The sequence below is a fragment of the Nannospalax galili genome, unplaced genomic scaffold, assembly GCF_000622305.1.
Source record: "Nannospalax galili isolate Female #2095 unplaced genomic scaffold, S.galili_v1.0 scaffold10, whole genome shotgun sequence".
NCBI lineage: Eukaryota > Metazoa > Chordata > Mammalia > Rodentia > Spalacidae > Nannospalax > Nannospalax galili.
Window position 1 is genome coordinate 10311530 of NW_008331140.1, and position 18593 is coordinate 10330122.

Here is an 18593-nt window from a genome sequence, read left to right on the forward strand (position 1 = left end):
CTACTTGCCTTGATTCAAACTCTTTGAGCAGTGACCAATAGGAAAGTACATTTAAAAAATTAGCCCCACGTAATGAACTTTATCACACATTGTAGTTGAAGAACCCTTGAGCTCAAAAGTATCGAAAAGAAAAGCAGCTACAGGTAAAATTAGCTACTTGTTCTATTTGCAAGCATCATTAATTGACTGTACATCTAGCTTCAGATTGTTCTTTGTTTACTCCACATATCTAATACAAATTTCGCATCCTCTCTAGTTCCATAGTAGGTAACAGGAACAAATCACTTGATATTTTTGATTCATTACTTTCATCAATTTCTATTTGTAGGAAGCCTTATTATAAATATTATTCTCAACATGGAAATAGTACACAGAATGTCCAAAATCATAATCAAAGTCAATATCCTTAAAGATTCTTTTCATTCCTTTATTAAAACATGGGCTTACTTATACACTAACCGAATCTCTTGACAGTGGCTATTCATCGGTAGATACTAAAAAGTTTTCTATAAATTTAAGAGAGAGATGCTGCAAAGTGCATTTCTATAAAACCTGAAACTACAAAGTCATTTTCTCTCTCATTGATAAGGATGCATGCCTCTGATGAATTGGTTATTCATTTACTCTTACAAATGCATTATTTTAAAGGTAAGACAAATATTAAATAATTGACTGACTCAGTAATCAATTTTTATTTATGAAGATATATCCTAGATCTTATTTTTGCTTCTTATGCACTTGTTAGAAATATGAAACATATTCTAAGTAATGAAATTAAAAGGAAAAACTGGATAGAACACTTGTTTGTTAAGTGGGAAATTCTAAACTTCGTTTTTTTCTCAGTTACACCTTTATGTACTCATTTCCAGCTACACTTTGTCACTGTACTAGTCACTATAGAAGACAAATGGATTTTGAAAGTGATACAATCAGCCTCCTGTGATTTGAAAAAAGGAGGGGCTGGAGAGACAGCTAGTGGTTAAGGGAACTGAGTGCTCTTTCAGAGGACCCAGGTTCTATTCCTAGAACCCACATGGTGGCTAACAACCATTCATATCTACAGTTCCAGGGGAATCCAATGCCCTCTTCTGACTTCTGTGGGCATTGTACATCATGGGTACACTTACAAACGTGTAGTAAATACACTCATACACATAAAATAAAAATAATAAATAAAATATATTTTTAAAAAGAGTACTACATGGGGACTGAGATGCCTTGTGCTTGTCACAGCTAGGACTAATTGATTTCTAATATCAATACCAGTTATACCATACTATTCTAGGATTCTGTTTGGTATTTGCAAGAGGTGAACATAGCTCTCTAGTTTCCTCTGAGGAGTACAGAATATTGCTATATAGAGTTCACTGCTAATATTAATTGCAAATGTAGTAGGTGGGAGTCTAGATAATATGATATCAAAGAAGCCAGGAAGGTGTCTCCTTAGAAAACCTCTCTCCAGTCAAGACAACTTCGGAATGTATCAACCATTATTATTTTCCTAGCACCAGCCATAGATGCCAACACTTATAATCTTGGTTTTCTGGAAGTATAAGCAAGTGTATCACCAGTTTGAGGCCAGTCTGGGATACACATAGTGAAGCTATGTTTCTGAAAACAAAAAGGAAACAAATAAATAGAAATGTATTCCTCTGACCTCTTTAGAAGGAAAATACCTTTAGAAGGGGTAGTACTTTAAAACTTATTTGACATTGATAAATTTGCTGTAGTTTTATCCTGAAGCAAGCTTTTGCTAATGATGGGTGGAATTGTGAAGAGCATGACCTAATTAAAAGTTGCAGAAAGGGAAAACCTTTGAGAAAGAGCATTATACAAAAGAATGGTTGTATGAGAGGAAACTTTACTCAAGCTGAATTTTCTGAGAAACATACCAATATTTAATTCCACACCCCTTACCCATATCACTTCACAGTGAGTAGTACTCACTTTTTCCTTAAGAAGAACAATAACTTTTCTTCTTTACTGGAGAATCACTTCAAAGTACAAATGTACTTTTCCATATGAAGACATTGCACGGATTATAAGCACTGTTAATAGTGGATGATGAGTATTGTTTTATGGCAAGATTGCATTTGAGTTTCCTGAAATTGAAGTTTAAGAAAGGCTTTTGGTTCAAAAGTGAACTTTACATAAAATATCCTTTCTTATTGAACTACAGTTATGATAAAACAGCAATACGAATTATTTTTAAGCACTCCTGAAAGGAAAATGAATTTATTCCTTGTGAGAGCTCATGTAGAGATACATAAACTTTAAAAATTATTTAATAACTCTATCAAACCTTTGGTTTGTGTTCTATCTCTAATCTTTATATTATTTTTTAAAATAAACATAACTAGAAAATTACATTAAGGAGGGCATTTTGCAAATCAACAATTCAAATTAACATGTTTTGGTGTGAAAATAATATTCCTAGTACACAAAGCTGCAATTAAATTCATTCCAATTGGATGCATTATTTCTTCATTTATATATTACTCTTTCCTATGAAGCTCATTCTGAGTTCCATATCTTCAGTCTCTGAAGCAACTCTGAATGGCAGTTATTAAAATTTTAAATAAACTTTAATGAAATTAAAAACCAAAAAATTACCCTAAAGGTACATACACTTTTTGAAAATATGTCTTTTTAAAGGAAATTTATTTTAAATCCCACACTTTGAAAAGAATATATTAGATTTCTAGTTACCTCTTCTTCAATGTCCAAAGGTTCATGGTTGGAATCAAAACTTCCGCAGGTCTCTGTTGCAAGTAACCAATATTCAGTTCCAAATGCTACCAAAAAAAGAATAATGCCAGCAGTGCCAATAATTCCTGCCATGAGAGCAGCAGTTCCAATTTTCATGATAGAACTACTATATTTTTTTTCTAAAATTACATGCAAAAGAAGCACTGACGTGACCAGTTGCTGCAGCACAGCCTGTGGGTCTCAACAGAAGTCACTATTTTAAGACTGGGATTAACATCTTTTTGTGACTGGTCTAGGTTTCACCAGACTGTGGCAGAAGAGCTATTAAAAGCAGATGACCTCGTTCAATTAAGCCAATAGGCTGTCTAACACAAGCCTGCTCTCTCTCTTCTCTCTCTCCACACACATATACATAAGCACATGCAAACGCCAAAGAGGTCAGTTTCACAAATTAATTGACAAATACAGAGGAAATGTAAGACAGCAACTTCTGTCTTCAATGTAACTGATATTAGTAATATCTGTAAATAAGTAGCTACCCAGTAGGAAGATCACAGATTATATTATTCAGTAAATTCTAATAAACATTACTTACTACTAAGTGTATACAAAACTCTCCATAAGACATATTACAGTACTTATATAAAATTTTGAAGGTTCAGCAGAACAGCTATAAGCACACCACTGAACAAATGGGAAGATAACTTTAAATGTCACAATTTTTTTGGAGATTATAATTTCTCTTGTCATAGTTATCAAGCTCTAATATTTGGTGCAAGAATTGAACTAGACATAGATTAAGTAAGATATGCAAAGCAAAAATTATGTATTTGTTCAGCTTTCACATGTATTTAAAAAGCAGATGTTTCATAGAAGACCACTGGGTACAGAGGTTCCTTTTATTAATGGGAACAGAGAAATGAGTGGCCAGCATATTGTTACATTAGAAGAACAATCGTTATCGTTATCTTGGGTTTGCATCTCTCTTATTTCACTTACTAGCATATGACTTTAAACAAGTCTCCAGGCTTCAGTCTTTGTACCATTGAAATAAAGATAATAATAACACTTAACTTATAAAATTGTTGCTAAGACAAAACAGACAAATCATATAATATCTGGCATATTATAAGCAAATGTGATGCCTTTTTAACCACTTCTTGGGAAACATTTCTATGTGAGAACTTTGGTTATAAAATGAAGCATAGATTTTTAATATCTGTCCTTACAGAATTTATTAATGATTAGAGAAAAAAGTTGTATACATATGAGTCAAATAAAAAAATGTTACAGACTATATAATCAAGTGCTGATAAATATCAGCTAGGAGAAGACATAGATCATAGCATATTAAAATGTTATATAACAACTAATAATTTTTAATATTTGAAGGGATTGAAGGGGAAGAGAAAGAAATATGATATAGAGGTTCAGAGAATGTTATAGCCCATCAGAGGACCAAGACACAAGAAGGATTTGAACAGGTGGCAGGAACAGAAGAGACAGGTGGAGGGACTTGAAGCAGCTGTCCCAGGAGGATAGATGTTGTCCAGCTGCCCCGGAGGTCTTTTCTTTCCAGTTTCAGGCAGTAACGTATAAGAATGCAGATCTTTCACACAATCTTCAGAGTGGCCATCTGAACATATTATTCCTTAACTAAGTAATGGGTAAGTAGGAAAACCACAAAATGAAGCGCAAATAAGATTCAATTGGCAATGATGTTGCTGTTATAAGCCAAGAGAATAATTTGAGAGTCAGTTTCTGCATTTTCTCAAGGAGGTCCTATTATTATTCAACTAAAAACATATTAAAGTGTCCTGTAAAAATGTTTTCCTAATGAACACTATAAGTATCTTTATTTCTGGGGATAGCTTGGAACTTTAAGTACAGCAGGTCAAAGCTAATGTACAGAGCAGTGGAGTAATAAATTAGTTATAGACAACAGTTTTGTGCAGTTCATAATGTACTGCCACATGGACATTGCTCATCATCTTTTATAAAAAGGAGTTGTATCAGTGACAAAGTATTGAGGATGAAAATAAAAATATAAGCATAAGCAGTCACTATATAAGGAACTGTAAACTGAGTTCTTATGATTCTCAGGTTTTAAAAGGGAGGACTGTGTTCCTTGTTAAAACTACAATAGTTAATATGATCATTGAAAGAGAAAACACACATAAACTACAGAGTCCATGTTCTAGCTGCTATTTATAACCAAAAAATAGGTCTCTTTTTCATCAAAATTTGTTTTGCAACTCATTGCCTCTCTCCATAATTATATTCTCAAAACTGGTAATAATCAGTTAAATCACTCGTGTAAAAAACAAAATACAAAATCAGTCTTCAAGAAACATGGATCACAGTCATTGAGATGTACATGGGCTTAATGTTCTGCGTTCAGTTCCTGATTCCACAAGGTAACAGAAGAGAACCAAATCCCAAGAGCTGTCCTCTGACAACAATGCACTCACTGTGGCCTGTTTGTGCACACACACAGAAACATACACACACACACACACACGCACACACACATATATATATACTAAATATAAATATAAATAATACATATATATATATATACTAAATATAAATAGAAATTTAAAATTACAGAGAATAATGTATGATTATATAGCTACATAATGCAAGTGAATTCTTTATTAAACATAAGTACAATGTTGTTACATATCAATTACACATAAAGTATATCGGAAACCAAACAAGAATTCTTTAAATCATCATTTAAGCAACTTCAGTGACAGCTCTGACATGATTTGATAAGGAATCATTTCTTGCTGGGTATGGTGACATATGGTTTTAATCCCAGGAGTCAGGAGACAGAGGCAGGTAAATTTTGGTGGGACTGTAGCCAACCTGATCAACATAGTGAATTACAGTCCAGTAAGGGGTTACACAGTAGGAAGAAAAAAGGAAACAAACAAAAACACCTCTTTAGCATACTATAAGAAATTACATTTTTCTAGGGGTGTGACAAAGGTTTTACTCTACAATCTATAACCAATTCAGGCTGAGTATTTGACTATGTTTACAGTATCACACATGCCATAAGTTCGGTTAAAAAATTATTAAATACCCCCAATATAAAAGTGCCACAACTACATCAGTAGCAATACTTTGCTGTGCCAAACCCTGAAGTGATTTTTAAGCTTCTCAGTTGCATTGCACCTGATTGATTTTCTCCCTTAGCAGCTTGCATAATATACTCAACTAAAAACATTTTATAATACCTTGTCTTCATGGAGTAGATTTCCAGGTTAGTTTGATTGTTCCAAGTCCTGTGTCTGAAGTATGTCCTATCTTCAGCAACGGGGTCATACTTTCTAGTTCTTTGAGGTAATCAGAGCTGTGGCAATATCCTGTGTTATCTTGGGAGTCCCTTGGACTAAACTGACCAACAACTTATAAGGAGGTTTTTCCTGACTGTAACAGTGTTTTTTTGTTATATAGCTATATATATGCACTCATATATAGTGTATGGGTACTTTTAGTAATCTTTTCAACAAATACATTTCCCATTGAGTTTGCATACCACCGAAGCATTATTTAATCTCACCAGTCTCTCCCCCTGTATAACCAACACTCCCTTGTCCTTCACCAGTTAGAGGAACCTCATTTTCCCCTTTTGTCACTTGAGAACACCGGTCTCCTACAATCCCCGTCTCATGCCCATGATTCCTGGTATACTCCTCCCTCTTCCCTTCCAAGTTAAACACCCCCTTTTTCCTTCTTTCCTTATCAGCTACTATCCCCCTTCTCTGGATCTTCTTCTGTCCCTTTATCCCCGTGGTTTCTTTCCATTTTCCTGACTCCCATATTTATATCAGGATATATATTCACATCTAATGATTTAGAGCTAAAATCCAATGAGAGAGAATATACATTGATTGTTTCTCTGAGTCTGTATTACTTCACTTAGTATAACAGATTCTAGTTACATCTGTTTACCTGCAAATTTCATTTCTTTTTTGTGTACCACATTACATTATCTATTCAGCTGAGGAACTTTTAGGTTGTTTCCATTTCTTAACTATTGTTAGGATGGTGGTTGAACAAAAGGAAACAGTTTTCCAGGAGGCTGGGAACTTGCTCATTAACTTATAGCAATGGTGACAGATTGCAGAAGACCCATGCAAACTCAAACCAGAAAAAAAACCAGCATAGAAATTGGTGAAATGGGTAAGAAGTTCCAACCTAAGCTCTGGTACTATTGGCAACTGACCACTGATAGGTAAGGAAGAGCTGGTCTTCTTCAAGGGAGTGACACAAAATAGGTTGACCAGGCTCCAATGGATGGAGTCACACCAAGGGACATTTGGTAACATAAACTTGACTTGGGAGGCCTTCTTAATATATATTACAGAATGCATGAAATCTGGTGAGGAGCTGTGGAGAGTGAACATAGAGGGGGGGCTCTAAATATAATAAAGATTTATTGTATAAAATTCACAAAAAATCAATAAAAAGTTAAAAAAACTTTAACCAATAAACTTGAAAATTTTTAAAGGAATCATTTCTAACTTTGCTATAAATCATCATTATAACACAATTTATCATTTGTTATTTGCATTATTTATAAGAAATAATAGGGCTGTCCAAAATGTAAAGCTCAAGCCATGTGAATTGTATATGGTTTCTGAAAGCAGACCAACCATTTTACTTTACTATATTAAGATCAATTTGAAAACTTTTCAACATGTGAGTTTTTATTCATTTTACACAGAATGTTTTAAATACTAAAACTAAATCTCAGTATCAAATGAACACTTGGTGTTGGATAGGCTTGTCCTCCAAACAAACCCATAGCAGCTGAAGGCCTGAACCCTAAGAAGTCACCATCTTGGTGGGGCACTGACACAATGCTGACAGAGTGCTGGCGGAGAACTGGGGGCAGTGGGTCTGAAAAAGCACAGCCGAGATGTAGGAGACACAGCCCATGGATGTCCATGCTTTTGTAAGTGACCCCTTCCCAGACAGCATAACTGTAGCTTATATTGCCTGTGTCAGGTTTGTTGGTCAAGAATAAGGACAGTGTGGGCTTGGGAGCCACAGGGCAAAAGTTGGTGTTACACTTGGCAAAAATGAATGCTACTTAAATTGGCTTTAGCTGATTATTTTCTTATTGAATCCCAAGTATTCTATTCAAAGTGATATATTCTTGAATGTACAAAAAAGAAAATGTTAGGTATGGTTTTCATCGTAAACATGGAATATGGACAATTTCAATTGATATTTCCAATAGGTTCATTTTTAAACTGAGACATTAAGTTTTTAAACTATATTAATCTAGACCAAGGAAACAAACATCACATTTCCTCTCTCATAAGCAGATGGTAGCTTTGAAATCCTAGATATGCAAGCTTCAAGTTGAAATCCAAGATGTCAGGAAGGTAATAAATGGCCATGGAGCGGTGGTAGCCTTCCAATGAGGGGTGGTAGAATGAAGTGGTATAAAGAAGGAAAGAAAAATAATAGCCTAGAACTTAAATGGGGAGGGTAATGGGAGAGCACAGAAGAGGAGGGAGTTTTTGGAGGGATAAATATTGCTAGAGGACTTTAGAAAAAGTTGTATGAAACCCTAGGACTATAACATTAGGACACTGATCCTACTAGACACCATAGGTTAACAAAATAAAAACTTAATGACAGGAACAGATTCCCCCTTCTTGAAACAGTTGGTCAAGGGTCCCATAAATTTTCAAAAACTACTGGTCATTGTCCCTGCACTTAGTTAGCCACCAGAACCTGACAGTAAGGCCTGATTGCTGAAGACACTATATAAGTGAGCTGTAGAATAAAACAAGGAAAAATCAAGGTGATGCTGACTTCAGAGCCTCATGTCTACTGCCTAGTTAGTTTTCATAGTGCTGGAAGATGCTATGCATGCTATTGGAAGGAAAAATAATCATCAACATTACCCTGATGTGACTCCTGCGAGCTGCAACAACTGACCTGTCAAAATATGCCCACCAGTACAATAGTGCCATAAATATTATTGAAGTATCCATCTTTTCTCTAATTGGACTTAAGTTCTGCTTCATAGAATGGAGCTTGTACCTTACAGTGATAACTTGCTTTGGTTCCTGAGGTGAGAGCAAACACAAGGCATAGGGGAGAACCTAATACTACTTTTCTACAAAATCCTTATACTGTTAAACTGAAACCTAAGGACCTATTATTATACCTACAGATTAATGTATCTCTCAGCTCTCAGCAGAGAAGTTTACTTATGCAACAGATGATTAACATAGAAACCCACAACTGGCCAACATGCAGAGAACAAAAGTCTGCAGAGTAATTATCCATGATCAGGACACCTGTATCAAACTTCTGCTTCCTAAGGTTCAGGGATCATTGCAGAAGAGGCAGCAGAAAGATTGTAAGAACCAGAGGTAATGGATGCCACAAGGAAATAGTTTTTTTCAGATATCTAGTCAATTACTCATATGAAGTCACAGTAATGGTGACAGCATTGACAAGTGCCATAAAGGCTCAAACCAGAAAAGTGGGTAAGAATCCCCCACGAATATAAGGAACTTTTGCCAACCAATGGCTGCTTGAAGAGTGAGATACTCTCTTGCTAGGTTAACTAGGCTCCAGTGAATGGACCCACACTGAAGAACATTTGAGGGCACAAATTAGACTCTATAATTGGGCAGGATCAGTAAGGAGAGGTACAGTTGGGATAGGGTAGGATGGGGTTTATAAATACCATCAAATTCTATTGCATAAAAATCATAAAAAATTAATAAAAATTGTATTTGTTTCATCCCTAATGTTTCACTCTCTTATAAGTAATACAAGTTGCATATGAGAATAATACTAAAGAGGCATAAAAAAACAGTAACTGCAAGAATCTTTGGTATATCAACATTTCTAAAATTGTGGGTTAATGAACATGGGATCACAAAATTTTTGGAAAGAGCAAAAGGTTTCTCAATGTCCAATTATCAAAAAATGATGCAAAGCAAAAGTATAATGAATCTGAGTTGATTCTGGAGGCCCACACCCATGTAGCTTTATGTATACCTTCACTGAAGCCTGTTTCTAAACAAGAAACACATTTTACAGTGCCAACTCACACTACCTGAAACACCAAAGCTAACAACTGAGACATTTCATGTTATCAATTGCTTTTATATTGCATATACTAATGGTTAAATTACAGAAAACAAAACACTTTTAATATTTTTCTCAGTATCATTCCACAGCATGTAAGAATCAAATTAATGTATTCTTGGATTCTATAGTATCAGTAGACACTATGCAAGCTACCAATGGAGAAAGCCAGTTAGTGATCTTACCCAGCTGTAAAAGAATTACAACAATGACCAGCCCAGCAAACTCTACCTATTGTAAGCACAGTAGCAGCACTTTTTTCACGGAGGTAATCAACAGCTGTCAAAATGGACGTAAGGCCTACTCACTTGGAAGAAATTCATCCATGGCACTATAAACATACCCAAGGACACCTTTCTGGAGAAGTCATGGACCCTAGAGAAAAGCCTACTTCTGTCACTTCCTCAGACCAACATAATTTCTTACTATATTCTAAAAAACATATCCTTATATTTACAGACAAGTATATATTTCATCACTCATCAAAGAAGTTTCTTTTTACAACAGATAAAGACTATTACAAAGTTCCACATCTGGCTAGATGCAGAGAATCAGTGACTGTGAAGTGCCATGCCCTAAGTGCCACATCTACAGTGCAACCTCTACTCCAAATGGTCAGAGAAAGTGGTAGAAGTGAGGACAGAAAGAGTCTAAGAGCCAGGGGACACCTTTTGTTAGTTAATACATTCTAGAGATGATAGGGAAACTGCATCAAGAAAATCTCCACAGTATGGTAGTTTAATGAGATATGTCATAATGACAAAAACAGTAGACATAGCAAAATAGAGGGAGGAAATGTCATAGGGGTCTGACCTCAATAAGAATAGCTACAGGAAATCAGTGGATGCTAAGGGAGGGAGAATCAGTTTTCTCCATTGGACTAGCTCTCTGAAAAGCTATCTAATCCCAAATGGACAGTCCTAAACACAGGTATTCAGTGCATTGTATATAATATATAAATAAATTTTACATATGACTATATATGTAATGTGTGTATTTATAAATATATTTATGCATAATTAATAATAATCAAAGAAGATGACAAGAAATTTAGAGGGAGTGGGGGAGGTGGGAGGAGTTGGTAGGAGACTGGGAAGGATGAAAACAACACAAAGAAAATATTCATAAAACACTGCCACTGAAATCTACCTGATGAAGTTATATCCATGCTCAGGTGCCAAGGATCTCAGAAAGTACTTAGTGACTAGTAATAATCAGATATATATAGAGATTAGAGACACGTGCAAACATCTAAGTGTTTTGCATTAAAAATAAGTTTTTGTGCATGAAACAGTATATTTTAAAATGAAATGGAGGTCCTTTTGAAAGGTTAAAACCTCATTCAATTTTATGTCTTATAGGGTTTATACTGAGTACATTAATGTATAACTGTATTAATTCAACACTGTGAACATAAAAATTACAGCCAATTTTGAAAGAGGTGCATCTTTGTCCTGGAAACTCTTACTGACTATGTCAATGCTGTTGTAATGAAATTTTTCTACTAATTATGTGGTTAGTAAATATTCTTTTAAAAAGGAAAGAAATAGTCATATATGAAGTTCTCAATAATAAAAAAATAAAAATAATAATATTTAAAATTGCTGGGGCTGGAGAAGTGGCTCAGTGGTTAAGAGCACTGGCTGTTCTTGCAGAGGACCTGGGTTTTATTGCCAGCACCCACATGGTGGCTAACAATCTTCCTGACTTCAATTACAGGGAATTTGATGCCCTCTTCTGACCTCCGTGGGTGCTGCATGACAGGAGTGCACTTACACACATGCAAGCAATAAACTCATATATATAAAATAAAAATAATAAAATATTTAGAAAAATAAAAATTGCTTCTTGAGTTGCTGATGTTTTGTTCTTTTTGATGATTCAGTGAATTGAACTTAGTGGTTCACCCATGCTAGTTAAATTGCTCTACCACTGACATTCTGCCTTACTGATTTATTTCATTAAAATATAGTTGTATGACTCACCTCCGTTTACTTCCCTGGGCTGCACAGCCTTGCATGTCCTAGAGGGACTCATACCTTAGTAGAAAGCCTGATATCATCTGAAGCTCATCTCACTTGGGCCGCTGTGGGAACTCCTGAAAACAAAACCAATTAAGGCCACTCCAATATAAAATCAAAAGAGAGAACCTGAAGCCTAGACCAATAAGTTTTCATGCCCAACAAGTAAACCACAGAGGCACGTAAAGTTTACAAAAAGAAGCAGATCTAATCTCAACAAACGAAGACTGGAGTCTCACACAAGAATCAGAAAACTACGAAGAAAATTCACATGTCAAAGTCACAAAGAAAAAATAATAACATGAAAAACCAAAATAATACATCCCCACAAAGTACCAATAGTCCTCTAGAGGAGTACAATGAAAACCCCTACAGATAACACAGGACATGGAACTCAAAAGAACAATTACAAACGTGATAAAAGAATTCAGTGATTTTAAAGAACACAGAAACAAAGAAATCAAAGAACTGAAAGATAGGGATAAACTTCTGAATGAATTAAGAAAAGAGTTAGAAATATTGACGAATACTCAGGCTGAAATGAAGAAGGAAGTGAAACACTCAGTAAGCCAATTAGAAACAACAGGAGAAAGCCTCACCAATAGGATGAATGAAATGGAAAACAGAATATCAAAACTGGAAGATAAAGTGGATGAATTAGACCACTCAAGCAAAGATTATGCAAAATTTTTTAAAGCACAAGAATGGAATATGCAAGAATTGTGTGACACCATAAAAAAACAAAACTTACAAATCATAGGCATACAGGAAGAATCTCAAGGAGAAGAATCTCAAGATAATGGTATGGAACAGATCTTCAACAGAACTGTATAAGAAAAATTCCCAAAATTATAAAAAGACATGACCATACAAATATGAGAAGCATATAGAACACCAAACAGAAAAGAAACTCTCCATGGCACATCACAGTAAAAACACTAAACATTCAGAACAAATAGACAATACTGAAAGCTGCAAAAGAAAAACAGCAAATCACATATAAAGGAAAACCCATCAGGATAACAGCTGACTTTTCAGTACAAATTATGAAAGCAAGAAGAGCCTAACCAAAGTATTCCCAGCTCTAAATGACCACAGATCCCAACCCAGATTACTTTACTCAGCCAAAATATCTATCATACTGAAGTGGGAAAGAAAAATCTTCCATGACATAAATAGGCTGAAAGAATTCATGTCCACAAAACCAGCCCTTCAGAGAGTTCTTGAAGTAATACAAAGAGGTGAAGAAAGGAATGACTTATACAAAAGGGGTGATGGAAAGAAATTCAATGAAGGTATAACTGTGAGTATGCACAGTTATATCAAGTATGTGAAAAAAATTAAAATGACAAGATTCAATACATATCTTTCATTAATAACTTCAAATATTAATGGACTGAACTCCCCAGTCAAAAGATACAGACTAGTTGAACGGATTAAGAAACAAAACCCATCTTTTTTTAGTCTGCAAGAAACTCATCTCACTTTCAAGGACAGGCACTACCTTAAGGTGAAAGGATGGAGAAAAATATACCAAGGAAACTTTACTGAGAAAAAAGCAGGCATTGCAAATCTAGTATCTGATAAAATAGATTTTAAACTAAAACTAATCAGAAGAGACAAAGAAAGCCATTTGATTCTGATCAAAGGAACAATAAACCAAGATGATATTATAATCATGAACATATATTCACCAAACTCTGGTGCACCCAACTTCATAAAAACAATACTACAGGACTTTAAGACCCAGACTAATCCCAACTCATTAAGAATAGGGGACTTCAATACCATATTGTCACAATTAGATAGGTCAATAGGACAGAGATTTAAAAGAGAGACATCTGAATTAAACAATACCATATATCAAATGGACCTAACAGATATCTACCGAATATTCCACCCAAGCACCAAAGAATATACTTTCTATTCGGCACCCCATGGAACCTTCTCCAAAATCGACCATGTACTTGGGCACAAAAAAAAGAAAAAAAAAACACAACAAATAAAAAAGATTGAAATAATTCCATGCATTCTATCAGACCACAATGCAATAAAGCTTAAAATCAACACCAGAAGAATCCCCAGTAAGCACATGAACACATGAAGATTAAACTACACACTCCTGAATGATGAATGGGTCAAAGGAGAGATCAAGAAAGAAATAATATTATTCCTGGAACTGAACAAAAAGGGCAATACACCACAACAAAACTTCTGGGACATGATGAAAGCAGTCCTTAGAGGGGAGTTTGTAGCTCTAGGTGCCTACATTAAAAAACCAGAAAGATCACAAATAAAAGACTTAACATTGCAACTCAAGGCACTTGAAAAGCAACAACAAATGAAACCCAAACCAATCAGACAAGAAGAAATAACAAAAATCAGAGCGGAATTAACAAAATAGAAAAAATGAAAACAATAAAAAGAATCAAAGAATCTAAGAGCTGGTTTTTTGAAAAGATAAAAAAGATTGATAGACCACTAGCCCAGTTAACCAAAAAAAGAAAGAGCACCTCCAAATCAACAAAATCAGAGATGAAAGGGGAAACATCACAACAGACACCAAAGAGATCCAGAACATTATAAGGGAATACTTTAAAAACCTATATGCTACTAAATTTGAAAACCTAAAAGAAATGGACAGGTACCTAAAAGCATGGGAATCACCAAAGCTAAACCCAGAAGATATTAACAGCTTAAACACACCCATAACACATAAATACCAAAGCCAGGTAAAGATACAACCAAAAAAGAAAACTAAAGACACATATCTTTAATGAACACAGATGCAAAAATTCTCAATAAAATACTTGCAAACTGCATACAGACACACATCAAAAAGATCATCCACCATGATCAAGTTGGCTTTATTCCAGAGATGCAGGGATGGTTCAATATACGTAAGTCAATAAATGTCATAAATCATATAAATGGGCTCAAAGACAAGAACTACATGGTCAGCTCAACAGACGCAGAGAAGGCCTTTGACAAAATTCAACATGCTTTTATGTTCAAAGTCCTAGAGGGAATTGGACTGGAGGGAACATATCTCAACATATTTAAGGCCATGTATAACAAACCCACAGCCAACATCATTCTAAATGGAGAAAAACTGGAGGCATTCCCACTGAAATCAGGAAACAGAAAAGGCTGTCCACTATCTCCACTTCTCTTTAACATAGTACTTGAGACTCTTGCAAGAGCAATAAGACAAGAGCAGGAAATTAAAGGAGAAATCATTGGAAAAGAAGAGATCAAATTATCCCTTTTTGCAGATGATATTATATCTAAGAGATGCCAAAAATTCCACCAAAAAACTCGCAGAAATTATTAACACATTCAGTAAAGTGGCCAGGTACAAAATTAATCTGCAAAAGTCTGTACCTTTCTATATACCAATAACACACAATCAGAGAACGAGTATATGGAAACACTCCCCTTCACAATAGATGCAAAAAGTATCTTGGAATAAACCTGAACAAAGACATTAAAAACTCTACAAAAAAATTTAAATCCTTTAAAAAAGAGATTGAGGAAGACATTAGAAGATGGGAGGAACTCCCATGCTCATGGATTGGAAGAATTAATGTTGTGAAAATGACCATCCAACCAAAATCCATTTATAAACTCAATGTAATGCCAATCAAAATCCCCATGACATTTTTCACAGGATAGGAAAAAGAATCCTAAGATTCATATGGAAGCACAAAAGACCTCGGATAGCCAAAGCAACCCTGAGCACTAAGAGCAATGCTGGAGGCATTACTGTACCAGAAATTAAACTGTATTACAGAGCTATAGTCATAAAACAACATGATACTGGCACAAAAAATAGGCCCACAGATCAATGGAAAAAAATTGAAGACACAAATAAGAGTACATTCAATTTCAGCCACCTGATATTTGACAAAGGAACCAAGAACGTTCACTGGAGGAAAGACTGAATGTTCAGCAATGGTGCTGGCAAACCTGGATCTCCACCTGTAGAAGAATGAAACTATATCCCTATCTTTCACCTTTCAAAACAGTCAATTCCAAATGGATCAAAGACCTCGAAGTGAAGCCTAAAACTCCGAAACTGTTAGCAGGAAACACTGGCAATAACGTACAAGACATAGGTGTAGGAAAGGATTTTTTTAACTGCACATCAACTGCCCAGGAAACAAGGTCAAGAATCAACAAATGGGACTTCATTAAATTAAAAAGCTTCTGTAGATCAAAAGAAGCAACCAAGGAAGTGAAGAGAAAACCCACAGAATGGGAGAAAATCTTTACCAGTGACACAACTGACAGATGTTTAATGTCCAGAATATATAACTAATTCAAAAACAAGCTATCAAGAAAGGAAGTAACCCAATTAAGATGGGTTAAGGAGCTGAACAGGGAGTTCTCTGGGGAAGAATTGAAGATGGGTAAGAAGCATCTTAAAAGGTGTTCAACATCACTAGTAATTAGGTAAGTGCAAATTAAAACTACTTTAATATTTCACCTTACCCCAGTCATACTGGCTAAGATCAAGAGAGCAAATGATACCAAATGTTGGAGAGGATGTGGGGAAAGTACAACACTCATCCACTGCTGGTGGTGCTGCAAACTTGTTCAACCCCTATGGAAAGCAGTGTGGAGGACTCTTAAAAAAAACTACAAATGAACCTGCCATTTCACCCAGTTATACCACTCCTTGGCATATACCCAAAACTCTTCCTATTGCAGAGACACCTGTACATCCATGTTTGTTGCTGCTCTTTTCACAATAGCTAAGAGATGGAAGCAACCCAAGTGTCCCTCAACTGACGAGTGGATAATGAAAATGTGGTTCATTTATAAGATGGAATTTTGCTGAGCATTAAAGAAAGATGAAATCATGAAATTTTCAGGTAAATGGATGGAACTAGAAACTGTTATACTAAGTGAAGTAACATAGACTCAGAAAAAAAAATGGCATATGTTCTCCCTTATATGTGCATCCTAGCACTAAATCCTTATAAGTGAACATATATCCAGACATAACTACAGGAACCAGGATAATGAAGAGTAACCAAGGCAATAAATGAAAAGAAAGTATCTGAAAGAGAAGAACAGTAGAAAGCAGGTGTTAACAAGGGAGATATAAATAATAATGCAATTATTTTAAGGGGAGGGAGGAGGGAAGGTTATATAAGGAACCTATGAGATAAAGGGAAAGAAGGAGTTCAAGAGAGGTGGGACCATAGGAGAAGGGTATTATTAAGGGAGAAATGAAAAAAAATTGGGGCACCTTAAATGGGGAAACCATGGTGGAACGGTTAGACAATGTGAGAGATAAACAATGCGTAGCTAGTTTTAGAAAATCAGAGGGAACCATATTAGACCAACAACATACTGACAAATAATACATACAACCAGATCAAAGAATGTAATATATGTCTAGGCAAGGTTTATCTAAGAGTGTTTGGTCTTTGCCTAAGCTCTATCTACATGGCATATGGTAACTGAAAGTACCAGAATGGTGGAACTACCCTTCTTGGATGTTTCACAGCCGTACTTTGAGGCCTATAATAATTTGGTCAGGGGGACATAAGGGACGTTTTTGCTCTTTGCCCTCCTAGGCCGACTATGTTCCAGGGTGTATGAGCATCTCTCAAAATGTCCTGTAACTGTGGTGAGTCACTTGTCCTCCTGAGCAAGGAGGTCGTGGAAACCCCACCAGATGGACCTGAACCAGTGTCCAGTCTACAAAGAGAAGGGTTAACACAGAGGAAATATTTCTTCCATGCTTCAAAGCAAAGCCAGCCACGGTTGAGCAGGACCTTTGACTTATCTTCACATAGACGGAACTGGTAAAAGAAAGGAGCCAAGGGCTCCTCCCATGCCCATGGTACCCATGAGGAACAGATCCTCAAACGACCTTAAGAGTAAAAATAAATTGGTTTCTCTGTGCCAAATGTAGGGTCTTACACACCCAAAACAAAAGTATAACCAAAGATTAATGAGGTCAGTATAATTTTTAAGAGTCCATATGTATAGCTAAATGCTACATAACAAGAAACAATGCCAGACAGGAGATACCTTCCTTTGATTTATTGGCCAAGGTGGCCCAAGAGACTCCCAGAGAGCAACCCAGCATAGAACTGTGAAAATGAAGAGCAGACTCCAATGTTATCTAAAGGAATATTGACAACTGGTTGCTGCTAGATGAGGAACAGCCGATCTTCCTAAAACAAGGATCTCTAGATTAGATGACTAGATTCAGCAGATGGACAAGCACTGCAGAATGACTGGGGGTGTCTACAATACAGTGGACAGTAACAGGAATGAGAGAGTAAATGGACTCCAATATGTGGGAGGGGAAAGGCTATGGGAGAGTGCCTATTGGGAAGTGGGTATATAGATGAATAAGATTTTGTGGGATGTTCTCTATGATACACACACAGAAAATCTAACAAATTTTTTTAAAAAGACATGTTTGAGGGGAAGCATAAAATTTTACTTCACGTTAAATAGTAGAGGTGATAATCATTGCCAGTGAAATCTACCTGATGACTTTATATCCATATACAGGTACTAAGGATCCAAGTGTAACAGACTGTGACTAGTAATCATCAGATAAATAGAGATTAAAGACACATGCACAAACATCAAAGTGTTAGTAGCATTAAAATTGAGATCTTCTTTAAAGGGTAAAAACTCATTCAATTTTTTTTCTTACAGGGTTTACCCTGAGTTCAATATTATATAACTATATTATTT